At 51.9% G+C, this 27,131-nt stretch overlaps 1 protein-coding gene and 1 long non-coding RNA gene across 6 annotated transcripts in view; one reads left to right on the top strand and one right to left on the bottom strand.

Moving 5' to 3' along the window:
• The window catches only part of CORO2B (coronin 2B), a 134,326-nt gene that overhangs the window by 72,029 nt on the left and 35,166 nt on the right, over nucleotides 1–27,131 (bottom strand). The gene's annotated exons all lie outside the window — the stretch shown is intronic.
• Nucleotides 1,218–6,211, top strand: LOC140623193 (uncharacterized). The gene is made up of 3 exons (XR_012022857.1): nucleotides 1,218–2,172; nucleotides 4,196–4,302; nucleotides 5,186–6,211. It is a non-coding gene; the product is annotated as an uncharacterized lncRNA (long non-coding RNA).

Below are 27,131 nucleotides of genomic sequence, written 5' to 3'. Positions count from 1 at the left end.
TTTCCTACAAATGAGGGCAATTTCCTACATGAGCACATTACCATTATCCCGTCTAAGAAAATTAACAATTCCACAATACCCTCCAAGACCCAGCCCCTACTCAAAATGCTCCAAAATGCCTTTTACAACTATTCCATATTGTGAGCAACCAGGCTGGGGAGCCACATTGCTCCCATGTGTGTCACTTAGTGGTGATCTCTCTTTTGCCTCCTTTTCATCTAAAGCATTCCCATCATCTTTTTTTGTTTTCTTTCTTTCCTTTTTTTTTTTTAGTGGTATTGACTTTTTGAAGACACCAAGTCGGCTGTGTTATAAAACATTCCAGCGATCTGTCTCATGTTGCTTTGTGACAGCTTCAAAGTCATTCCTGGATTCCCTGTAAACTTGCGGAATCAGGTATAAAGCTTTGATTCGATTCAGGTTAAAGACGGCCCTGTTCTTCATCGCTTGGCTCTGGTGGGGCAAGGATGGAGAGAAGGCAGAGGGAATGAGGGACGGGGACCTGGTCCGACCGGTGGCAGTGAGGGACTGGCTGGGTGTGCTGAGGGTTCGTTCTGGAGGGCAGTGGACAGGAGGCTGGAAGGCCTGGGAGGCCAGATGGGGGCACCGACACACACTGCGGACCAAGGCAGGCCCCAGAGGGCTGACCTTCCACCCGCAGTCCTGAGGGCATGACTTCACTCTGAGGTCAGCTGCCTGCATGAAAACACTCCTCCCTCTTCTGCCAGAGGCTGGGATGGAGGAGCTGCCCAGACCTCAAAGGGAAGTCAGTGTGACAGCCAAGAGATGACCTAGAATCTGGCCCTTTGCCTTTTACCCCTTGCCCCCGAGCATAGCCTCGATCCTTGGATTCCTCCAGCTAATTCTAATGAGGGCAGGACACACATGCTCTCTCTGAGCCTTTCAGGAGCAATCCGCACAGATTGAGGCACATTTGAGCTCTCTGAAAGGGAGGACTTTCTTAATCGTTAATGCTGCCTGAGGTGGGAAAGGAAGCTGCCTTGAGAGGTAATGAGCTTCCCATCCCTGGAGGGGTTCAAGGCTCTGGTGGGTGGCCTCTGATCAGGATGGTGTGGGATAATGGATGAGACTAGCTGGTCTTCCGGCCCCCAGATGAGATCACAGAGCTCCTCCATGAAAGGCATTGTGTTGTAATAGAAAGGGGTGCTGGGGTCAGAGTGTCCAGCAGGGTCCTAGTCCTGTCACCGTGGCCATGACGCTCCCTTTTCAGTAAAACGGGGAGCGCGATGCCATGCCGGCTGGGCTGCTGTGACCCTGAAGTCAATTGCTCTCGTGGCACCTGCATCTCCCCTAGGGAATCCGAGAGCTGATGAGTGCAACTTATTCTAAGCTTTAGGTTGTGTTTCCCTGCTCCTGTTCCTAGCTTATGAGTTACCTGACCATCCGGCCCCTTCGGCCCCCACACCACTGCACCCACGCCAGGCCTGGTCCTTACCCTCCCCCACTAGTGCTTCTGGGTCCACACCCTTCCTTGTAGTCATGTGGCCTCATGTCCTCTGGGCTCCTTGTCACTGGGAGCCCAAGGCCTTTGAATTCAGCACAGCTCTCAGGCTAGGGCTCAGTGCATCCCTGCTGCGGACAGTGTCAGCAAGGGGACCAGTGCCCGCAGAACCGCCCCAAGAAGCCCACCCGTGTCATAGCCATAACCCAGTCTGGACACCACCTTGTTCCCCTCCCTCCGCCCCAGCTGACCAATGCACAGAGCTGGGCAGATACTGTAACCTCACTGAAAAGACATAGTATTTATGTGACTAATCTGAGGCTCAGAGGTGTTAAGGGATTAGCCCCAAGTCACAAGCCACGAACATGGGCGAGCCAAGACCAGCCAAGAACTTTTGACTCTGAGTCTACTGTTCTTTCCAGTAGAACACACATCTTCTCTTCCTTTGGCCTCTCCCTAAACTTATATCCCTTCACACTTGCTCCATCTAACACAGGGCACTACACAAAACTGCAAAGGAACTATACAGTAGGCAGAGTTAGGGAGTTAGAATCCAAGGGTTACCATCCTGTTATTTGTTAACTGTGTGACTTTAGACTAGTTACTCAACCTCTCGGAGCATTAATTTATCTATCCATAAAATGCAAAGAATGTCACCCAGCTCACTGGATGCAATGAAGCGACCAAGTACGAAGTACCTGCCTGGCAAGGTGTCTGGCACAGGGTGGGTGCTTGCCAAACGCTAGTTCCACTCTCTCCTCTTCTCTTGTCAAGGAGAAGCTCTAACCTCAATTAAGTGTTTGCTTGGGCAGGCTAGGATCTGCCAGGAGGAGGTGGCGGGGGGCGGGGGGTGCTGGGCTGGGCTGAGGGTCAGGAGGAGGGAGGGTGAGGCTCTGGCCTCCAGATGTGCGCAGCTGCTGGGCCTGCTCCCTGGCGGCCTCTCCCTGGGCCCCGCGCCATCCTGGTCTCCCTCGGAGAGGGGGAGGGCCCGGAAGGAAGAAGCATTCATTTCGCAGCTGAATGGCCCTTATAGCCTCTTAAGAAATGGAGGCAGCCTTTTTTCTCCTCTGAGATAATCACTATGTACACTCCACATGGAAGCAAATTGTATCCTGTCCTCCGATCCTAAAAATGATTTATTGTGGCCAGCGGGTGCATTTTCTAGATGATGATGACTAAAATTCAGTCCTTTAACTGGAACACAAAAAATGTATGAGGGCAGTTTTTTTGTTTTTTTTTTTTGCCTTGACTCTGACTCAGGTGAGGGGGGAGCTCGTGGCTATGTCCTCGGGGGAGAGCTGTGAGCCAGGAGGCCCCTGGGACCCACGCTGGCGGCGGCTGGACAGCCAACCAGGATCCGTGGGAGAGCCCCTTTCTGTCCACGGGCTGACCTTTTCCGTCTTGTTGGAATCGCTGGCTCTGTGACGGGGGTCAAGCCACCTTCCTTTTTTGGGCTCAGGGTCCTCCTTGGTGCAAACGTGGGCATCAACCGCACCTCGGTCCTGAATCTCTGAGGACGGGACCTGAGAACACAGGGGAGACGTGCTCTGCGAACGGCGTGCCACTGAAATGAAGGGCGGACCTATTATCAGTATCCTCATCTCGTTTGACCACAACATTCGGGGTCTCTGAGGGACTGCCGGTCACCTGGTCCTCCTCCTTCTTGGAACCAGCTCTGCTTTCCTGAACCCAGGGGGGCTGGACACATGGGAGGGACACAGCGCATGCCCCCAAACGGGAGGGAGCAGAAGTGACTGCTGCTTGGCATCCTGAGAGGCGCACTAGGCCTGGCGGTGATACTGACCGACCCTACCCTCTGTTTCTTTCTCTGTGAAATGAAGGGCAATGGTCTCTTTCCTTTAGTGGGAGTCCCCTTTCTCACACAGAGCACTATTCAGACCTCCAAAGTATCAACAGGCCAAGTTGGAGATGCTTGTATTCAAGTCGAGAAGGCAGCTGGGAGCACATTTGTGCAACGGTCTGCGACAACATTGTGGAACCCAGTTTGAGAACCTCTGATATGAGGAAGATGCCAGAAACCTGCATTCCAGGTGGTTCAACCTCTCAACTACTACAGGCCATCAAGCAATCCCTCCTTCTGCCATAAGACGTGTGTACGCCTAACGGCCCACTGCCCAGCTCTGCCATTTTGTGGTCTAGCCCAAGACACCGGGTTCTCGTTGGCTTTCAGGATCCCTGAGAAGATTCTGTGGCCATGCAAGCAATCACCAGTATGGCAAGCTGGGCCGTACACGTTGTCTCTGACACGCTGTCTGACTGCTGCATCCGCTGGGTCCGGCCCTCCAGGGAGTTCCACAGGGTTTGCCCCTGAATCCTCTACTCCCCGTGGCACACCCAATGTCAGCAGAGGCAGAGGCCGGGGGGAGGCTGACTCACTGACCCTGTTCCCCCCCGAGGCCGGGGTTCACAGCTCAGCAGCATGGCAGTGCTCAGCAGGGAGGGCTCTGCTGCCAGGTGACCTACATTCGCACGTTGGCCCCGCCCCAGCCAGGCCAACCTGGGATGAGGCCCCGAACCCATTGGAGACTCAGCCCCCTTTGACTGTGACATGACCTGCTCATGAGGATGCTGTTCCCCCTTCTTGTAGAGCTTTTCTCACTTCCTGTAGGTCTTTCCTCAGCGGTGACCTCTCCATGAGACCTTCCTCAGGCACGTGTCATTATCAACCACATGACGTATTTTTACGTATCCCGTTGTGCTCTTCTCTTCTAGAATGTCAGCTCCAGGAGGGCAGGGATTTCAGTCTCTCCTATTTACTGCGGTATCAGCAATGCCTAAAACAGTGCTTGGTATATGGTGAAGACTCAACGTACCTGCCGGTGGGTCTAGGGCAAGGGTATGCTGGTAACTGGTTATCAGCCAGGGAGGGAGGGGTGCTCCGGTTTGCAGCATTTAACAGTTTCCCTGCTGCAAATACTCCCACCATGACTGTGGCATCACTGAATGTACAGCTGGTGCAGAATCAAGCCACAGTGGAAATAAGATGACAGAAAAAGAGCTAAGAGGCCACAGGCAGACAGAGCAATGGATGGCGCGAGGCTGCGCACACTGGGATATTTGCCTCTTCCCTTGGGACCGTATCTCTCAGACCCCTGGTCTGGTGATTCCCTAACCTGACTACACATTGGAACCCTCCAAGGAGCATGTCATGAGGGCACATATTTGTGGACATAAGCTTTTGCGAATATCTGCTCGAGCCCCTCCCTGCACCTAGGAGAAGGCCAAAGCTGCACTGTCCCCCATGGCAGCTACTAACTACACGTGACTAATCAATTAACATGAAATCAAATTAAGAGTTCAGTTCCTTAGTTAGACCAAGCGCATTTTAGGTGCTCACTAGCCATGTGTGGTTAGTGGCTGCCATACTGCAGAGTACAGATTACAAAGCATTCTCATCACTGCCAAAAATTCGATTAGACAGCGCCAGTAGGATATCGATTAGCTCCCAAAAGTCACATCCTGGGAGAGACTAATCCAACTGAACCTCCACACCCGGTCGTTCCCAGCCAGGATGCAGGGGCACCGAGGAAGGCCATGATCTGGAGTCACCCCAATGACTTTCTCTCCACCCCCAGCAAACGTGCAATGCCTGGGTTCCAGGCCAGCGCTCCCACCAACTCCCAGAGCCTCTTGCGTGCAAGCCTTTCTCCGCCATGAAATGGGATCCCTCCCAGCCCTGTCCTGTCTCTTTTATGTTATCAGAGCAGATCAAAGTGGGAGTGAGCATGGTTGGGTTGCCACCTTCTCAACAGCCTGCAGATGGGAGGATCCAGCTCCCAGCTCCCAGGATGCTGTCTGCTGCCCATCACCCAACGCACGTCCAGCCAGACATGAAGTCTATTCCAGGAACAAGCTTCTGCCCCGAATCCCTGCAGTCTTTCCTGTTCTGCTGAGCAGGACTGGACATGTGAGGAGAAGGCTGCTGGCTGCGCTGCTTCAAGCTCTTCAGGAGAACTCCCCCCTCCCTCAAGATGGTTCCGGGGCTGGGAAGTCTTTCCTGAAGCCCCCAGGCTCTGTCTTGTCCTCTCCTTTGCCTGGCTCAGCACACTAATAACAGAAGCCAATGTTTAAGTGCTTGCTATGAGCCAAGCATTTAATGTCCATTACGTCCCGTAATCCTTATAACGATCCTAGGAGAAGATACAAGAATCCCCACTGGCAGGTGCTCCTAGGCTGGCTAAGATCACGTGAGTGGAGGAGCTGGATCTGAACTCAGGTCTGACACCAGGGGCTCTACATTACATCTTTGCTCCCCAATCACACTGGATGTTACTGAGGGTGGGGACTGAGTCTCACTCTTCCTCGTTTTCCCGGGGCTTACCATTAGACTTAAGACAGTATCGATAAGTGTTTTGTAAATGCACGAATGAGCAAGGGGATGAAGAGAGGAATAAGGAAGAGTGACCTTGTCACTTCCCCTCAAAGCCTCCCAGAGCCCCGTTGGCCCTCCAGGATCACAAACCTTGCCCATCCCCTCATGGAGATCTGCAGGATCCAATCCCAACCTGTAAGGTTCGACCTGGGCAGAAAGCCGGGAGAAGCACCCTTGGGTCCACTAAAATCCAGTCTGTTTCATAGATTAAGGCCCAGAAAGGGAGAGGGATTTGTCCAAGATCACACAGCAAGGTGATGTGATGGCCGATCCACACTGCAAGACTCCCACTGGTGAGGGGTGAGGAGGGGTGAAAAGATGGGGGTGTACAAAATGGGGCTGCTCATTTCCTCTAGAGGCAGGCCCACTGGGAGGGTCTGGGGTGGGCAGGCCCCGCCCAGAGAAGCACCCACTCACCACTGGGGTTCCGAGTTCTATATTCCTCTGCCCAGTGAGGGAGGAGCAGTGGAGCTCAAAGCACAGGCCCAGCAGATGGTTTCTATTTGCAGCCACTGAGCCTGGTCTGTGCCAGACTTCTGACCTATTTTGAGGAACCGAGGGCCCCACTGGCTCAGGGATGGCCTCCCACTCACACCCCTTAACCCACAGTTTGGCAAGGGATCAGATGGGTGGTTCAGGGCCAGTGGAGAGGGGGAATGGAGGAGGAAAACCTTTGAAAAGGAGGCTGGGGTGGATGTCTGCAAGCCTGAGCTCCAGAGAAGGGATCCTCAGAGGATGAGCCGCAGGCCACCTGTCTCAGATTCACCGGGGTTATCTGCGGGAATTCATCTTGCAGGACTCTGCTGCAGGCCTGTAGGGTCACACTCTCTGGGAGTGGACCAGGGAATCTGCATTTGAAGCAAGCATTCCCCCGGGCATTCCTGCTATTCAGTGGTCCTCTGGGAGCTGATCAGAAATGCAGATTCCCGGGCCCCACTCAGGGCTGAAGCAGAACCCAGTTCTGCAAGATCCCGGGTGATCTGCAGATATGTTGAAATCGAGAACCAGTGCTCTAGATCCGCGCTTCCCAAACTCGAGTGAGGGCTGGCTAAAGCACAGACCCATGGGCCCAACCTCCAGTGTCTGATTCAAGAAATCCCTGAGCTGTGGTGCAAGGAGCGCTGTGCCCTCTGAGACCTTAGTTCTGTGACCTTTCATAAATCTCTTTGCTTTTCCGAGTCTCAGCGTCTCCATCTGTGAAATGGATAGAATTCATACCTTTTCCCTAGGACAGTCGTGAGATCCCCGTGAAATAGTGACGTGTGTGGAGAGCTGTGTGAACTGTCATACAAGTTATTCTATAAATCCACTTGTTCCTTAAAAATTACTTGAGGTCATGTCATTGGTCCTTGACTGTCATCCTTCTGTAGGGCGAGTCAATCCAAGAGTTGGCCTAACGTGTTCCTCGAGGGCTTTACTCCGCAAGGCCCGGCATGCAGTAAGTGCTTAATAAAGGCTCGCAGAAATCCACGCAAGACTTCTGGTTCTCAGCCCGATTCTCTTTTTCTGTGTATTCTCTACTTCTCACACCTGCCTCCGAGGTCCTCTGGTCTCTTGCTAGGCGAGGCGAAGCAATTTTTTTTAAAGGTTGCTTGGTAGTTGAGGCTAAAGGCCGGGCTGGGGAGACACCCCAGGCTCTTCACCTGTGAAACGCCCTGCCTGATACTTAGGATGATTTGTGATCCCAAGTGCAGCGAGCCCGGTCCAGTCCCTGGCACACAGTGGGCGCACCCTCATTGCAGGGGTCCTTCCCCATGGCTGGTGGGATCTGCTCACCCAGGCGTCCCCAAGCCAGTGCACTTTAAGGCTCATATGTGTGTGGTCAGACCCAGCACGGTAGATGCTGCTCCTGTCAAGGAAAACAATGTGCCATGTGCTTTCTGGAAAGGGGGCATTCAGAGCTGCCCGTGGCAGGGAGTCCCATGAGCTTTCCTTGTGTCCTGCTGAGGAGTTCTTTCATTTGTTGGTCCTGTGGCCAGGAGGCCTAGGACCATCTCCCAGAACAAGACTTTGGCTCCCTGTCACCTGGCAGTGCAAAGATGGGCTGATAAAGTGTTGTGGGGGAGGGGGACCTGGTCACTTGGCTTGGGTGTCCCCCTTCCTGAGACTGCAATCAGCAGAGGCCATGGAAGAGCTGGATGGTCTGTATGCTACGTACTAGTGTCTCAGAGAGCAGAGGAAGCCGACCCATCTCTCAGTGCCCCAAGTGAGAAAGGGAAAGCTGAAGACCTTTCTTAAAGAAAGATTTTATTTATTTATTTGAGTGGGAAAGAGTGAGAACGTGAGCATGAGCAAGGGGGCGGGGCAGAGTGAGAGGGAGAAGCAGGCTTCCTGAAGCTCAGTCCTAGGATTGAGGCTGAGACTATGAACTGAGCCAAAGTCAGGTGCTTAACCGACGGAGCCACCCAGAGGCCCTGAAAGCTGAAGACCTTTTTGTCACTGTTAACCATCTTGGGCATAGACATCAGCTTGCCCACAGAGAAGCGGACACCAGGCCTCATGCACACAGCTTATTTGGAGATAAACTCTTTGTATTGTTCACTCTCCGCTATCCCCCTGGTGATGTGTGTGCGAGCGTGTGCATACACGTGTGTGTGTAGGAGTCACCATTTCCTTCAAGACACTGGAAAAACTTCATCAGCTAAAGGTCTAGAAACTAGAGTGGAAACTTTTTGATTAAACTTAATGTCACCGAGAAAATAAAAAGGGTTTTGTTTAAAAAACCATCTGACTGATGACTGTCTCATGATGTTCTCTACCTTTCACTCATTGCCTCATATTAAAAAAAAAAAAATCTACTAATTATTTTAAGCACCGGCAAGGAAAGGGGAATCTTCCTGGATCTTTGGCCAACGATTCCCCTACGACAGCCATTGCTGCCCAAACTCACGAGCGACAGCCTCATCAAGGTGGCCACGTGGGGTCCCACAGGGACCTCCAGCTCAGCTGCAGAGCTCTGCACAGTAGGGAAGACCCACATTCAATGGCAATTGGCTCAACTACTCAGCTCCTTCCTTGGAGGGTTTAAATGTGAGCTACTGGGAGCCAGCAGTTGGGGACAGAGGCAGAAGCCATAAGCCCAGGGAAGGGTATGGAGAAGAGGACAGAACGAAGCATAAAAAGGATCATTTTTACTTTTTAGATACGCAAGTGTGCTTCACTCCTCTGCATTTGCTAATTGTGACCTTCCCCTCTCCCTCTTATTGGCATCTATTTATCCAGAGAGGCTTAGGTTAAAGCAAGAATAATAATAAAAGAAAAAAAGCAGGTTCTGACATCCAGAATAGGATTTTGCAGCTACACAACAGTCTTAAGAGGCAGACTTAAGAGGCTTTTCTGGATCCCATCTCCTTGTTAGCAAGTGAAGAGTCTCCCTTGGCTGACTCTGGTGAGACACCAGGGAAAGGGGAAAGCCCACTCCTCACAGATGGAGACGGAAGACGTGCAGGGAAACCAGAGGGGAAGTTCACGTTCAAGTATGTGTCCTGAAGCTCATACTTTGAGCCAAGATCTCAGGAGCAATGTGCTTGGTAGGTGGAGGGGTTTCCCTCCAATTTCTTGGTTAGGATTCCAGAAGGAGGGGCAGCTGGGTGGCTTAGTCGGTTGAGCGTCCAACTCTTGATCTCAGCTCAGGTCTTAATCATATGGTCATGACTTCCAGCCCTGTGTTAGGCTCCACACTGGGCATGGAGCCTACTTAAAAAGAAAAAGGGTTCTGGAAGAAGGCCCCTATTCCAACAAGCTGTGGCCTCACAGGATTATGATGGTGAAGGGGAATGGCCAAACAGTGGCTGGGTGTGCAAACCTGAGCTCCCTGAGCTCCCTTCAGCTCTTGGCTGGCGGAGAGGATCCAGGAGTCGGTCCCTACACACCGCTGAGGGAGGACATGTGAGGTCTAAGAGCCACAGGCCACCAAGGAGTTGCCACCGCGAGGGACAAGCCAACTATATCAGAGGCTGGTGACAAGATGGATATGAGACAAAAAAGCTCAGCTGGGAATGGACCCTGCCATTAGGGCCAAGAAAAAAGTGGACCCCGAGTGTCAGCTGCACAGTTCAGTAGAAGGTCCCCAAAGAATGCTCCAGGACAGGTCAGACCAGCCACACCTCGGTGGACATCAGCCAGGACATGTGTAAGGACCAGCACAGAGCCAGAGGCCCTCCTTCCTCTGACACTTGAGGTCACATAAGCTTCGGCCACGGGTATCCACAGATGTTATTTTGAAAAAAGAGCCAGAGGGGGAGGAGCTCTGAAAGATGAGCCCTTTGTAATCCTTCAAACAGAAGCCAAATTACCCCAAAGAGGCTGAGCCTTTACATCACCAGACTATTTGAATGACTGAGTCAGACTGACCCCACTGAACTGGGATGAGTGTTTTATCACCGTGACTCTGTGAGGGGGGCTTCTGAATGACATCAGATCAGCTTTGGAGAAAAATAAAGCATCTGTCTCTTCTCTGCACATGCAAGTTGTCAGGGCCGCCATGGAAGGCCATGAAGGCTGTGCACTGCACACTTGGCCGTGTGACTAGCGCCCCCTGGGGTCACAGAGCGCCGGCTGGCGTTGGGGAAGGTGCCGCTGGTCCCTTCACAGTGAAGAGGAGGCTGCAGAGGCGGGGGCGGGGGGGGGCAGGGGGCAGAGTAAGAGAGCTCTCCTCACTAACCACAGGCCAGGCTTGAGCAGACAAGATAACCCAAGCGATTCCGTGCACTTGCAGATCGGAAACATCATTCCAGGCTTCCCATGCCTGGTCATGGGGCTGCCCCTGGGAGACTGAAGCCTGCCTGCTGGTCACTCTCTTGCCTCCTATTACCGACAGCAACACAGTCTATTTCTAGCAATCAACGGAGAACCCACTCCGGCAACGAGAAGGGCCAACAGTCATCTTTGGCAGCTTAAGAGAAGGGGCTCTCCTCGTGCAGGCGCATCAGGACTTTCTCCACTGTGGGGTGCTGGCTTCAAGACGTTAATGAATTGGCCCCAGTGGGTCCCTGACCACCCAGTCCCTGGGACTCAGCCTCCCTGAGCACCGGGAGCATTGCCTTGTTGCAGTCCCTATTTGGTTACTGGTCCTCTTCTCTCTAGGCCTCTTTTTTGATAAAACAGAAACATGCCTACAGCTTGAGTCATTCTTGGTTGATCTTTTTTGCTACTTGCAGCCCAAAGCATCCCAGTGGATAGAAGAAAGGGCAGGGGGTAACAGATGTCTGAGTCTTTGGACATAGCCTAAGTCCTGTCTCCATGAGGTCTCTATGTCTCAGAGGCTCTGCCCCCACGGTCAAGAAACCCAGAGATTGAGGGGGCCCCGGACACCACCCAGCCCAGGCCTCCACTACAGGGCGAAGAGAACCTCCATTCCCCTTCCAGGTTTTCTCTCCTCTCCCAGCAGAGTTCCTTGGGGTAGGCTGAGGCATCTGCCTCTTCTTCCTGTGTGCTTGCTGGAAAAGTCGCATGGATGGTGGTGGTGGTGAGGGGGATGGTAACAGCGATGATCGTGGTGGGGGGCGGGGAACAAGAGTCTGATTCATGCTGCCTATTGCTATACAGCCAAACCCGCACGGCACGTCCAAAGTCCAGCAAGCTGTGAAGTCTTGAAAGGAGATCCCCTTCACCCCCCCTTTTTTTAATTCCACTGGAAGTTGTCATTGCTGCACAAATCATGAGGAAGAGGGGTGGAGGGGAAATGAAGTCATGTGTATAAAACATCTGGCACGGCCCTGGTGGGCGATGAGCAAACAAACACCAGCACCCTTCCATCTCCCTTCTAACACTATGGCAAAGCAGGTGACAAAACATGGTCACCAGGCAGCTCCAAAAGGGTGGTGGTGTCTCTGGTAGATACCCTCCCACTGTCCGTTGGGATTTGTGCATTTTGAAGTACTCTTTTTCCTTTCTCTCATGGTAGTGACACACATGACACACACACACACACACACACACACACACTTGGCTCAAGAGAGCCTAACCTTCCTGACTCCGCAGTGAGTTGGGGTGAGCGTCACAGGGTTAGCATCTTCTTCAGTTGCAGCCAAACCTTCCCGATCTGTTCCCACAGGGGCTGCTCTGGTCACTGACACTTCTGCTGGTCCCCATCCCCTTCATGAGCACGTCAGGAAGCCCTAGAGGTTGCTCGATGCTCAGCCTTCCATCAACATGGTCCCGGGCTCATCTCTGCAGATAAAATCTCTCTACTCACCCCTCCCATGGAGTCAAGACCATCCCAGTCCATAGGACACTTTTGCAAAAATAGAAAACGGTGCTCCTTCCTCTAGGCAGCTGCGGACCTAGATCAGAGCCCACAGCTTGGTGAGTGAAACATGAACTGGACCGGCTCCTCTGCCAGGTGCCCTTGTGCAAGGCACAACGTGCACAACTGTACATGGTGGCCATGCATGGAGCCTTTCCAATTACCCTCCTGTGTTTCTGACCTAAATGCTATTCTCAGACATTGACTACTCCAGAACTTCCGATGTGGGCCAGACCACCTTAGGAGGCAACAACTTCACAAAACGTCAAGACCTACTTAGTATTCCCCAGCACAATCCCACGGCTCACCCAGCACCTCCCGGTAGGTCTCACTCCCTGGGCTCTTACCTGCGAAGGCTAGTTAATGTCATAGCACCTCTGTGGCCCCCGATTACAATCCATGCCTCCTTGCCCCGATGGGAGGGGGACCACACAGCCCTCCTGGGAGACATGCGGGGTCCTACCCTCCTGTGTTCTCATCCCACCCCGGGTGGAGGTCTTTCTCTACCACTAACCAGCTACTGTCACAAGCTGTCAGTGGTGCTTCCTCAAACCACAAGAGGATTAAGTGAGAAAATGCGTGTAGAATGCTCCTGACCTTACCCGGCATGCACTATGTGCTCAATACGCTTAGCTGCTATAACGTCCCTTGATTCAGCTGTTCTTGGTTCTTTGTATCCAAGTTGGGCAAAGCAGCGGAACTCATGTGTAAGGTATTTGACACAGTGTCGTACCTGCTATGTGTTAGGCACCATTCTAAGAATTTTGCAAATATTAATTTAATCCTCATAGCAACTGAGGGCTGTGGTAGATGCCATAAACTTCCTCTCATTACAGGGGAGGAGACTGGGGCACAGAGGTTCGGTAACTTGCCCAAGGTCCCAGATGGGAGGAGGTGGAGGAGAGATTTGAACCCAAGCCTTCCAGCTCCACTGGGTGTATGCTCAACAAGCAAGTCATAGGGCTTGGTGGTGGCTGTCGTGAGAGTTAAGTAAGATACTGCACGCAACATGCTTGGTGCGCAGAAAGCCCTCAATATTGGTCATCACGTTCATGTACTGCTATTGCGGAATGTTGACCACTGGTTGGTACGTGAAAGCGCCCACGGAAATCAAGGGGCCCCTTCTCGCCCTTTCTCCCTCCCTCCAGTGCTGATGTTGCTGCACCCTGCAGGTGGTGGGCAGGAGTCTCGGCACTCTTTCTAGAAGGTCACTTGCAGGGTTTCCAGTTTGGGGGCAGGGAGAGACACTGCAGGTACCAAGGGGAGGCTGAATAAGGCCCAGAGCCCCCTAGAACCCGCAGTACATCCGACACACGGCGAATCAAGTTGGCTGCACTGCGGGGGAGGCTGGAGGTAAACAGCGCTAGGGAAGCAGATGAAGGGGACCAGGCTGCCCCTGCAAAGTTCAACTCGGCAAATGATAACTGAGCTGCCTAAAAAGATCCCAAGGCCACTTCCTCCCGGAAGCCTTTCTAGGTCACCTGGGCAGATCAACGCCTTCCTTGCCTGTGCCTTCAGAACACCTTATGTTTCTAGCCTAGTCCTGCCCGTATTATGCCTACTTTGTGTTAGAGCCCCAGCCCAGCGAGGCCAGGGTCTCTCCGACTGTAGGCTTCTGCAGAGCAAGGAGCAGGCCTGGAATGGTGGCATCCCCTGGTGGCCTTAGGGACCCTGGAAGCTTCACAAACACTTGCTGAGTGGTTAAGTGAACGAGTGGCACACCGCTGCCGCCCACCTCAGGCCTCTCTTTGCTGTGATCTCGTCAGTACAGAGCAACCACTGAGATGCCAGAGTTGCGGGAGGTGAACCACACGAGGGCCCAGGTGGATGTGGAGGGCGAGGGGGGACGGTGCCACTCCTTCCCCGCAGCCACAGAGGCTCTGTGTCACCCGGAGGAGGGCCACCCTTCCTTCACCAGCACCCGTCATCCTCTGAGGCGGGGCCCCGCTGGGGTCTGACTAGGCCCCTCTCCCTCCTGCCCACTTCCTGCCCATGTCCCCCACAGCCCACACCACACTCCACATGTCAGGGGAAGCCCAGGGTCGTGCTGCCTCACACCTGGCGCCAGAGCGGCCTCAGAATATGAACGTGAGGGCGCTGAGCGTTCCCCCGCCGTGTCTCCAACCTTAGGACTTAGTGACCATCCTTCCAACTCCCTGGCCACTGGCGCCATTTCTCAGCTATTTCCATTTTTGTGCAATTTGGTCTTTAGTCCCTCCTGGGAGCTGGCTTTGGGCCTCCAAGCACATCTGGAAGAAAGGGCCAGAAAGCCCCAGGGCCCTGGGCCTCTGAGGGAAAGGGGCGAGCTGTTGGACACGGCGCCACAACTTGTCCATCAAACGACGTGGCAAGACTTCCGGGACAGTGGACAGTCGGGTCTTTGGTGGAATGTGTTACAAGAGCAAAACAATCTGGGGCAGTGCCGACTTCCTGATTTGAAAAACCAATATTTCAGGGTCAAGTCCATGAAAGAAATTCAGAATAAATCAACCACAGTGCCCAAAGCGCTCACTCGCACCTGCTGACCTGCCATTCTCTGCAGGGTCCAGCTTCCTCTGCGCCCACAGCCCTGGCCCAGGCCGACCCTTCCAAATGGCATGTCCCCTCTATGGGCAAACTCCTACTCGTTCATCAAGGCCCACTTCAAGGTCACTTTGGGTGGGGAGTCTTTCCTGGCAGTCCTGAGTACTGGGTACAAAATGCTATCTTCTCAAAAGATCTTTTTACATGGCTCAGGGGACCTTATCCCAGTGTATGATTACCGCTCGGCAAGTCTGGGTTCTCCCACTGGCATATGATCAGCTCAGAGACAAAAATTCTTTCTCTTTGCATCCCTAGCCTTAGCACAAGCAAAAGCCACAGGCCACAAGACAGAGACCTACAGATTCAATCTGGCCTGCAGATGTGGGGCTTAAGGGCATAGCGATTAAAACCGTTCTGAATTACTTGCCAATATTTTTTAAAAAATCAAGATACTTCATATAAAAATTCAGACTCCTTTTCTTAAAAAAAAAAACCAAAAAACAGAAATCAGAAGATCTGGCCGACTCTGAGTCCTCATTCCCACTGCTGCTCCTTCAGAAGGGAAGCAGGGTGTACTAATTATTCCCCAGCCACCCCTCATTACGATTCTTGTAACTCTTGTACGCACTGGAACTATGTTCTCCGAAAGAGGCAGGTAGGAACTAATTTAAGAATGAGTCTACTTTGACTGTTGAAGCAGCCAGAGCAGAAAGGTCTGCATGTGAACCAAACAAATTGTATCTCTGGCTGGATAGCATTTCCGGACGAAAGCTAGGGACAATTAAATTACCCCGGGAAGATGGATCGTGGCCCATCCGTACAATGGAGTCCTACCCGGCGATAAGAAGGGATGAATCTCAAATACGTGATGCTGAGCCAAGCAAGCCAGACACAAACACTGCATTTATATGATATTCTGGAAAAGGCAAAATGATAAAGATAGAACACAGATCCGTGGCAAGTGGGAAAAGGGGCTGACTACAAAGCAGCAGGACGGAGTTTGGGGGAGGGGGCGATGGAAATGTCCCATGTCATAGCTGCTAGCGGCCACACTCCCTATGACATTGTTGAAATACGTGGCACTGTACACTGTATAGGATGATTTTTATTGCATAGAAATCGTACCTTGATGCACCCAACTTTTATTCTTTTTTTTCCCAAAAGATTATTTATTTATTTATTCATGAGAGACACAGAGAGAGGCAGAAGGAGAAGCAGGCTCCATGCAGAGAGCCCGACGTGGGACTCGATCCCGGGTCTCCAGGATCACACCCTGGGCTGAAGGCAGGTGCTAAACCGCTGAGCCACCCAGGCGTCCCTGCACCCAACTTTTAAAAAAATTACTCGAAGACATTTCTGTCCTGGTTCTTGATACATTAAGTTGCACACAAGAAACTATGAAAACACTTCAAGTTTAGAGATTCCTAAGCCCTGGGCTGGTGTACCGAAGAGACCCAGGTCCCTTTACACAAGCAGTGGCATGCTCTGGACTCTGGACACCCCCTGAGAGCAGCCTTGGTTAGTGTAGCACAGAGGAAGCGTCCTTAGGCATCGCCACTTGTCCTGTGGTGCCCCCCACTCTGGGCAGGTGTGACCTTCAACCACTAACACTGTAGGAGAAACAGAGACCCGCCCCCCCACCAGCCCTCTACCCCCCAGGTGCACCGAATTAGAATCTCTGGGGCAGACCCAGGAACCTACTAGTCTGATGTTTAAAAAGCCCCTTGAGGGGCACCTGGGTGGCTCAGTCATTTAAGTGTCTGCCTTCAGCTCAGGTCATGATCCCAGGGTCCTCGGATCGAGCCCCATGTCGTCGTCGGGACTCCCTGCTCAGTGGGGAGCCTGCTTTCCCCTCTCCTTCTGCCTGCCGCTCCCCCTGCCTGTATACTCTCGCTCTATCAAATAAATAAAATAAAATCTTTAAAAAAAAAAAAGGCCTCTCGAGTGATTCCAATGTAACACTATATATTTGAGATATGCAGTCTATGGGCTCGGGCCCTGGAGACTGTGGTTCCTAAAGAGTCCGGGCTGGGGAAAACACTGCGAATGGTACCTTTGAAAGATTCTGATGATCTGTGCATCCCCATTACTATTCATGCTGGTGATTGTGTTCATTGGTGATTCTGTGTAACCTTGGTACGGTGCTTCAGGCTTACAGCGCGCCGTGACAGGGATTACTTGATCTAAACCAGGCAGCTGGCTTCCTTAATCCCCATTTATCGGATGAGATAACAGAGTCAGAGAGCGAGGGGAGGTCACCATCTAAGATGCAGCCGGGGCAGGACCGGAGACCAGGTCCATGGGTCCATCTCTCCTGCCTTACTGGAGGCCGAGCTGAGGAAGGGGGTGGGCACAGAGGGAGGAGTCACCGGCCACTGAGAAGCCCGTTTGCACTCCTTGTGCCCCACCGCAGAGGGGCTGCTGGAATCTGTGCTCCAGGCTCCCAGGCTCAGGATGGAGAAGCCCAAAGGGATTTCTGGAGCAAAGGAATCTGCAGGCTGCCCTTGGCATCCAACCCCCTCCTTGCCCCCATCCAGAGTCCATCCCACTGCCCGTGATGACTCTTGGACATCATGAGGAATGGCTTCAGTGCATATACGCCACTGCTGGGAGAGGCTGATCTCACCACTTCTGTCCCCTTGCGGTGAAGCAGGGCGGGGGGAACACGGCACTGGGTGGAGAGCTTGCTCACAGTGGAGGCTGCCAGGGTTCCTGAATGATCTTCCAACGGTGTGCAAAGGGCCTGGGGTCTCAGTCCAGCTGCTTCAGTTCGGGGTCTCAGCTCTGCTGCTCCGGCAAGTGTCAGGCCTTCTTTCCATAGGCAGGACAGGTGGGCCGCCTCCTGGCTGTGTGACCCCGGGCATGCAGTTTCTAGCCTCAGCTTCTTAAAGCCCGTTTCTTTTAAGTATGACATAGGGATGATATTAATAGTGCTCACCCCAGAAGGCTGATGCGAAGATTAGAGTCCATAAAGTATATAAAGCCCCTGACACATTCCAGACCTCTATCATCTTTGCTGTCTCCATCACCACTGCCATCTTCAGTTTCCCCATCCGTTAAATGGGTACAATTCTAATCTCACCATGTCTAGGTCCAGAGATACTGGGAGATAAGGTAAACAAAATTGTAAACTCCGTGAGGACAAAGCCTGTGTCTGCCTTGTTTCCCTGATGCCCTTCCAGGATTTAGAACAGTGCTTGGCAATAGTAGGTGCTCAGCAAATATCTATGAAAAAAGGAAGGAAGGAAGGGAAGAAGGAGAGAAAGATGGGGATGCGTCTTGTGACTCGGCAGGTACTCCACAGGGGTGATGCTTTTGCTTCTAACGAATAGCCAGTGATGTCCAATGACAGAATGGATTATTTGCAAGGGGTGAGTTCCCCATCGCTGGAGGCAATTGATGAAATTGGAAGGCCCTTTGGCACAGGTGTCGGAGATGGGACTCCCACATGAGGGTCACGTCGAACTGGATGACACCTCAAGGGTCCTTTCCAACCCAGAGAGAATGACAGGCTCACGCATCCCATCCTTCCAGCCACCAGCAGCCTCAGCCAAATGTTGTCTACGTCGACTCACACTCAAGGGCGTGTAAAACCAGCGCTTGCATTCTCACACTGTGGTGCCGTGCTCCACCCAGATGGACCGTCTCAAAAACACACTCAAGTCCACACTGGGACACACTGTACATACACAGCCACCCACTGAGTAGTCACCGCCATCATCACTGGCCACGGTAGCACCTCACATACTGAGCACTCACTACGAGCCAGAGGAGGACTTACTTGGGGTCTCACTGAATTCTCCTAAAGGCTGCTTCCAGCCCAGCCATTCTCACCTCAACTGCACTGGTGCTGGTCTCCAGGTCCACGCAAGCGAGTGTCACTGGCCACTCATGGGTTCCTGTGGGCCCCAGCTTCCAAATGCGTCCAACTCCCCTTTGTCGCTGGTCTCCACTACGGCCTCCCTCTGCAGGGTACCCCAGCCAAACAGGACCCTTCCCGGTCGCCTCTGGGCCTTTGCTCAGGCTGGCCCCTGGTTGGGAGTGCCTTCTCCTCTGCTCCTGGCAAGCCCTGCCCAAGGGCACGGGTCAGTTTGGATGACTCCTGCTCTGCGGAGCCTCTCTGCTCCCGGGGAGGCAGGGCTGGGCCCCCCTCCGTAACACTTGGCGCACTCCTCCACTGCAGCACTTACTGCATGGTTCTCTGGCAATGTGCACGTGTGCCTCCCTCCCGAGACTGAGTCTCCAGGGACCAGGGCAGTGTCTCATTCAACGTGAGCGTCCGTCTGTGAGCACAGGGCCTAGCAAGGCAAAGACGGCCAATAAATGCTGTGGTCTCGTTACTCGTGGCCAGGGGGTCCCACACAGGGCGCGTGCCTGCGGTGGTCACAGCAGGGTGCACTCACTGCCCCTTGGTCATCTGTCCACACCGAGCAGAGCCACCAAGCCCACCAGTGAGCAAGCGGGGACATCCTCTGGAAAGCAGTACCTTCCCGTAAGTGGAGCAGGGTGGACTCTGCAGTGAGGTATGGCTCGGGCTGCTCCCGGGGGAGACAGGCCAGGGGACTGCTTGTCTTCACCCTGGTCGACTTTCTACCATTGGTTGGGGGATTTCAACACAGAAGCTGGCTCCCCACCCGGCTGTGCCTGACACACGGTGGGAAGGCCCAGAACTATTCCAACTCCGGTCCCCCCAAAGCTGGCTGGGTGACGGCAGGCCCCTCCTCGTGCTGGGGCTCAGTTTGTTCATCCACAAAATGGGAGAAACTATAACTCCTGCTCTGTCTGCCCTGTAGGGCTGGGGTAAAAGGAGTAAGTAAGTAGAAGACAGAAGGCATTTTGGAAACATAAAAATGGTTCAGCACACGGTGTGGGGCCTGATGAGAAGGGGAAGCCTCTCTTCACTCCTATAGGACCCCAGGATGAGGGTTTTCTGGGCTTCTGTTTGGTCATTTGTTAGATGAGGGGTTAAAATGAATCCATGTTCACCAAACTTCCTGATATTATGCCAAACTTCCTGATTTTATGTACCACTGCCAACGCTGTTTTGCCATCTCTAGAAATCACCTAAACCGTATTTATTTAAGAATTAAAAAAAAAAAAAAAGATAATTTTGTTTAGGGGCGCCTGGCCTGCTCAGGCTTGATCTTGGGGTTGTGTGTTCAAGCCCCATGTTGGGTGTAGAGATCACTTAAAAATTTTTAAAAGATTAATAAAGAATATTGTTTACATTGACCCTTAAAGTTGAGAAATTTAAGTATCTGCTTAGCCTCATTTTAAGTTATTTTATTCATGATGGAAATGATTCGAGGTGTTTTTCTAATACACATTAAATAAATAGGTGATGATTAAACCAAACCACATTCATCAGGGCCCTAGTGGAAACATCTTGTACATCGCTGGTGGTTCATGTCAGTACTTGAGAAACAGAGGGAGAAAGGCGCCTTCGGGCCCCTCTCACCTCTGAGAGCCCAAAGCGTACAGCAACCTGATGCACTCACCTGGCACCCAGCTCTGGGATCCAGGAGCTGGTAAGCCAGTCCCTACTCTCCAGAAGCTTCCAATCTTGTCTCAAAAACAAAAACCAAACCAAACCAAAAACCAAAAATCAAAGCCAAAGACCAAAAAAAAAAAAACCAAAAAACCCCCAAAACCAAAACACCTCTCTGATTACACCTGTGTTTTCTTTTTATTTCATTGAAGGACTGCTTTAAGGCATACCAAAATGCATACGTTACAGTGGGGTGAAAAATCAAGTGGTGATGAAAGTGAGAGTAAGAGAATTAAGACAAGGCAAAACGAATACATAAAAGGCTCACTGGAGCCCTTGGAATGCTCCATGGAAGAGCACCATGGATTGGAACTCTGAGCTTCCTAGCAGCCAAAGTAAAAAGGGAAACATGATTTATTCTCCTTTTCTGTGATATATGAGCCATGTACCTTAACTACACTGAGATAAATATGACATAATATGACATAATGACATAAGGAGCTGCTGACCTGAACAGGAAGATGCTGCTCCTGTCTCATGACCCTTGTCCCTGTCTTTCCTTGAGCCCATCTCCTATGCTCGTGGTCTTCCCACAAATAAAGCTTTGATCATATCACTTTCCCTTTTGGAAAACGTATAATTTTTTTTTCTCTTCCCTCTAGAATGAAATGAAACATTCTCAGGCTTGTATTCAAGCATCCCCATGAATTAGCCCCCATATATCTGCAGGGTCATATCTTTAGGAACTTCATATTTAGAACTGCCTGAGTTCAAAGCTGGGTTCCACTGCTTAGTAGCCATGTGTTCCAGTACTTATTTGAGTCTCAATTTCCTCATCCATGACATGAAGGTATAGAGAGTTCTTGTCTCCTAGACTTATTATGAGAACTGAGTGTGGTAAAGCCAGGCAAAGTGCCTGCCAGATGCTTCAGTGTGAGCTGTGCACTGGTGCACTCCTGTCTCCTGGCCTGTGCTTGGGCTGTTGCTGCAGCCCAGCTGGCTTTCCCCTTTCTCTGTTGACTGAAATCCCATCATTCATCCAGACCTCGCTCAAGTGCCATTCAAACTGGGGGCCTTCCTTGATTTTTCCAATCAAAAGAACCCATCCTTGTTCTCTTTTCCCACAGCACCTAATTTACATGCAATACCGTATGCGCACTATACGCAACACTCAATCCATGTTTCTCACCCCGGAAGGTCACCTCCTACCAGCAGACCATGAAATCAAAGTGGTAGGATGTTACCAGCAGTGAAAAAAAAAATGAGACAGAGTAGAAAAGATCAAAAAACATCAGAGTACATGGCCTGCCTCTTGCTTCGGTTTGGTATATATAATATATATCTGTGTGTGCATGTGCGTGTGTGAACTCGTGGTCACAACATAAAGTGATTCTCCATCTACAAGTCATAGCCCAAAAATGTCTGGATGCTACAGCACTCATTGTGGGTTTCCAGAGGCCAGGGAGCAAGCCAGGTTCACTCCTGTCCCCGTACTTAGCACAGAGCCTGGCACGTAGTAGATACTCAATTAACATTATTTTGTTTGTTTTTGTTTTTCAATAAATATTATTATTTTAAAGATTTCATTTATTTATTTGAGAGAGAGAGCACAAGCAGGGGGAGTGGTAGAGAGAGAGGGAGAAGCAGGTTCCCCACTGAGCAAAAAGTCTCAATGTAGGGCTCCATCCTGGGACCCTGGGATCATGACCTGAGCCGAAGACAGACGCTTAACCGACTGAGCCACCCAGGTGCCTCTCAATAAAGATTACTGAAGTGAACTGAAAATCCAGTAATTCAGAATAGCATATTTACTAGGGCAACCCAGGCACCTGAGGTTCAAGTATAAACCCCCGTGTTCAGCCACAGGACCCACCAGCAGGACGGTGATCACCCCGGGATGGATTTCCGAATTGAGGCTGTCGGGTGTGGGTGGAAAAGAACAGTATGGCTTAGTCCCCACTTACTGAGGATCCTCTCCCAAGACTCCACTATCATCTTCTAGAAGATGGGAGTGATGATGCCAGCATCGCCGACCCCCTGGGGAGGGAACACAGTGTGGAAAGGCCTAAAGTGCATCTGGTCCAGCTGAGAAGGAACGCATGCAAGCGCACACTGTCACCCATATACACGCAGCCCCCCCCCCAGACATGCATGCACGCCGCTCTTCATTCCATAGGTGGCAACGTGGAGGCCCAGTGAGGGCAAGTGACTCGCTCAAGGTCACACAGCAGGCTAGTGGCAGAACTGGGACTAGAACCAAGTCCCTTGGTTCCAAGACCAAGAGAGAAGAGAGGCCAAATACCCCATTAGACGGGAGAAAGGGTCTGGAAAAGCATGAAAGGTCCCTTTCAAGACTGAGAGGTGGTGTCGGGCCCAGCTCCAGGACCTGCAGAGACAAGAGGTCACAGTGGCCGACATGCCTCTCCTCCCCCTCTGTCCCCATTTCTGATGCCACTTCCCCGGGGCCACCTGTGCTGCTTTGCAGAACGGGAGGGAGCTGATGTCGTGGGGAAGCACAGGCCAGATGTGACTCAGTCCCAATGATTCCTGGGCGGTTTTCCTAACCCCTCAGAGCCCTGGAGCCTCATCTGGTAACCATGGTTACAGCTCTCCACATCCAAAGGAGAAGGTAAGTTAAGTAACTGTGTGCATATGCTCGTCCCTTCCCTTCCCCTCTCCCTGACACCCTTTATTTCACCCTTGGAGAGTTCTTCCAAGCAAAAATACAACACCTCTGACCATATCTTCTGCTCTGACACTTTCAATATCCCTCCACCAGAAGAATAACGTCCACCCTCCCCAGCCCAACACTCAATCATCCCTCAAGGATTCGATCCTATTTCTTTATCTCTTCCGTCTTTGTCCATCAACAAGATGGGCCAGTCATCCAGTCATCTGTCATCTGGGATCGCAGAATTTGCTGTGAATGAACACGCACGCATGCACACAGCACACACTTCTGCACATGTGCATGCACGCACACGCACGTGCACACATGCACACACATCTACAGAGAAGCATATACACACTCACATGCACACACGCACGGCACTCTCCCCTCAGGCTGGCCTCTCCCGATCCTCCTTTCAAACCCCCGTCCCAAAAGCCTTCTCAGATCCATGCAATTGGAAATAGCCGGCCTGTGTGTTTGGTTCCAGAACTCAATGCACGTCAGCAAACTGTAATTGTTCCCTGCGTGTGCCCATGACACCGCCACCAGTGCCCAGGAGACAAGACCCAGACCTTGGGCCCTGGGTAGTGCCAGGCCCTGACACACGGGAATCGCACAGACGCCGGAGCATGGGCTTCCCTGCGTGTGTTCTGGCCCACGTGCTGACCGGCCACGCTTGCAGCTCGTCACAATCATCCCAGCCACGGCCTGGGAGACTCACCCAATTGCCCACGGCTTCCAGCTGGAGGTTTGAATCTGGATCCAGGGCAACACCTGCTTCTAAGGGAGTGAGGCATAGCAGAGAGGCCAGCGGGCCAGGCAGCAAGCCCCCCTTGGGCGCTGGGTGACCTTGAGCAAAAGCCTTGTTCTTTTGTTGGAGTCACAGTCAAATTCGAAAATCTATAAATAACACTAAAAATAAGGCTAAATACCTGTCTGAGGAGGAACTAGGACAAAAGGGAAGCTTTTTCAAGCTTTATACATCCTGCCCAAGATTTGTAACCCTCCTCCCCCTTATAAATGTACATCAGCATCTGGGTGGTAGAGAAGAGGGGCATGTCTTATTTTGAAAAGGCTTCTGAGCTCATTCTGATTAGTCATGTCCCCAGCAGCAACCCAGGTATGCCCATCATGGCACTGTGTGCTACCAATGCGCAAGTTGTAGAGTCGCCCTTGAGCAGTCTCGGCCAGGGGACGGTCCCTAACCAAGCCCAGTTCAACCGGTCTGAGGCACAAGGCGATGCGCTGCAGTCAGAGCTGTGGGCAGCGGATGAGGGGTCCTTCCAGCACAGAATGGAGAACAGGTCTCTCTGGACAGGGCCCCACAGGAGGGAGCGAACCCTGTGTGTTAACCCCCCGGCGGGTCTGGCTCTCAGTGGTGCAGGCGGTGAAGCATCTGCCTCTTGGTTGCGGCTCAGGTCCTGATCCCAGGGTCGTGAGACTGAGCCCCTGTCGGGCTCCGTGCTCAGCGCGGAGTCTGCTTAAGACTCTCTCCCTCGCCCTCTGCCCCTCCCCCTCTTAAAGAAATAAGTAAATCTGTAAAAAGAAAGAAAATGCCATCTCCCTCCTCATCTAGGTCGGGTTTATGTCTTCCATCAGGCTAGGTCAGCATATAAAGGAGGGCTACGCATCTTCCCTCTGTTTTTCCTCTGAGCCTGAACCCTTGAGTCCACCATGAAAGCTCAAAAACCCTTTCTTAGTCCACAAACACCTACTGCGTTGTTGCCATGCACTAGGGCCCTGAGTTCATGATACGGAGAGGAGCGAAACCTGCCTGACCCCCTCAAGAAGGCTCCCCACCCAGGGGGAATGACTGATTCTCTAGCCGCTCTGATTAGGAAGGTTGGCATTAGTCCTGCCTCCTGGATGCCAATGCCCTCAGGCCACACCACAGGTACCCCAGGAAATTACTGGCTAGTTGGGCCAGGGTTAGCCGGACCGCCTCTGTTAATGACCTAGCAGTGTATACACAGCAGGCCTGGGAGCCCTGGTGGTGGAGGGATGGTTTCCCTGCTGGCCTGAACTAGAAGGAGGCCATCCCTCCTGCTGCAGCCAGGAAGGCCTGTACTGCCATCCATGATGCCACACCTCTCTCCTCTCTGCAGATCCCACCTCCTGTACACAGCACCCACCACCATCCCACCCTCTGGGCATCCAGTGCCTGGTAAACAGGACTCTGTGGGGGGCCAAGCCCCCACCCTACTGGGCTCCCACACACAGAAGCTTTGTCTGAGCTGTTGATGCATAATACATGGGCGCAGGCCCGGACCAGCCGCGGGCCCATCTTGGACAACAGGCCCGTCACTAAGAGGCTGTGAGGGACACTGCCAGGACACAATGCCCCAGTCAGAGCTGAGGGCAGCGGATAAAGGGCCTGCTGGGGCCTGCTGGGGCCCTGGAAGCAGCCCTTCCCCCAACAGTCGGTGCAAGGGTGGAGAGGAAGGCAGTCCCCAGACAGCCCCGGGAGTCCTGAAATCCTCCCAACTGCCTTCAAGTGCAGCCTCCAGCCCCATCTTAATTCACAGGCTTAGCCACTTCTCCCTTGTGACCTACGAAGAGCCATCTAGCACCCCTCTTTGTCCTGGTCTTCATGTTTTCTTCTTTAAAAGAGTTTCTCCATCAGGTGTTACCATCCATCAGGGTTCACTGTGCTTCTTGGGGTCTTTCTCGGGCAATGGTTTCTGATTTTGGCTGGCACAGAGGCCCCTCACATTAACATGCCCACATATCAGTGGAAGAGCAAAGTGGGGATAACAGAAAATAAGAGAGGGGAGTTATGAATCATCTACACTTAAAAGAAGCACAATTTTATGTGCTAAAACAGCACCCTTTCTGTTGCAAAGTACTTCAGTGGATAAATCCACATGCAGCCCAACTCATATAAGCAGAATTGGGCAATTTACATGTATAGATGCTTTAGCAATAAGGGCCCATGAGATTCGTCGTTGAACCATCAAAGAAACACATTCAAAATGTGTTCAGAGGCTCTCACCAGCATGGAGATGTTTATTCTGGGGCCTGCTCCCAGAGATGCTGATTCAGGATGTCTGGGTGAGAGCCCAGAAATCTGCATTTTCTAACATGTAACTAAAAGATCCCAAAACTGGTGGTCCACAGGTGACACTTTAAAACACAGCAATTAATGAAAAATTCTAGGTTTCAAATATGCAAATAAGTACCACTCCCGGGTAGTTCACTACACAACCCACCACAAACTAAATCAATAGTGATGGCGCTAAACTTACAGCAATTGATCATTAAAAAGCAGGGAAAGCAGCAATTGGACACTGGGGCCAGGTCAAGATGACACTGAGGCTAAAAGACCTTACTGAGATTTCTGGGAGTTCCAGCTGTCAATAGCTGGACCTTGCCAAGGTCTTGGTAGGATGCTGATTTCAAGGCCCCAATAAACTCTGCAAATGTAACAACATGGGTTTACAAATACCATGGTTTGATCACCCTTGTTTGATACAGGAGGATATTTGGTTGGGTTTTTAAAAGATTTTATTTATTTATTCATGACGGACACAGAGAAAGAGACACAGGCAGAGGGAGAACCAGGATCCCTGTGGGGAGCCCAATGTGGGACTCGATCCCAGGGCCCCAGGATCACGACCTGAGGCAAAGACAGACACCCAACCAGTGAGCCACCCAGGTGCCCCGCATACAGGGGGATATTTGTAAGCAGTCTTTGGTTGTGTGTTAAAATACAAATCTGTGGAATTGGGCTTCCCTGGCTCTTAAGAATCCAAGAAAAAGCTGGCAATTCTGAATCTGTTCTCAACCCGTTCAGGGAGCGCCTTGCCACTCACCAGTGGACTGAAGACTAGTCCTCCAAGATTTGCTGCATAGAGATAAAGGAGGGAAGGAGTGTGGAGTTTGAGAAGGGGAAGAGCCAGTTTCAATCTATTTTGATAAATCTCAATTTGGTAAGCCATTTTAATAAGCTGCTGCTGCCGCTATCATGCAGCTATTTGGAGCCCCTGAAGCTCCAGGCTTTAAAATCTCTTTTTTTCCCCAGAGCTTGCTCACTACGCCCCCAACCCGCACCCCCACCCCCACCCCAGTTCTGTCCTATTCTTATAGTAAGAGAGTCTCAATTTTTAGCAGGGAAAAAGACTACATTTCCCAGCCATCTTTGCAGCCAAATGTGTAATCATGTGATGAAAGTTCTGGTCAATAAGATATGAGCAATAGTGCCACAGTGGCAACTCCAGGTACCTTCCTGTAAAGGAAGGGGGAGTCCTTTCCCCCCCTCCCCCCTCCCCTAGGTAGAAACAGGGACATGGGGTGAGCCATCTTAGATGACAGAGCTAAAAGACAGAAGGAACCTGGGCCCCGAGCCCT

Source organism: Canis lupus, chromosome 32, assembly GCF_048164855.1.
Source record: "Canis lupus baileyi chromosome 32, mCanLup2.hap1, whole genome shotgun sequence".
NCBI lineage: Eukaryota > Metazoa > Chordata > Mammalia > Carnivora > Canidae > Canis > Canis lupus.
This window is presented reverse-complemented; position numbering and strand designations above follow the sequence as displayed.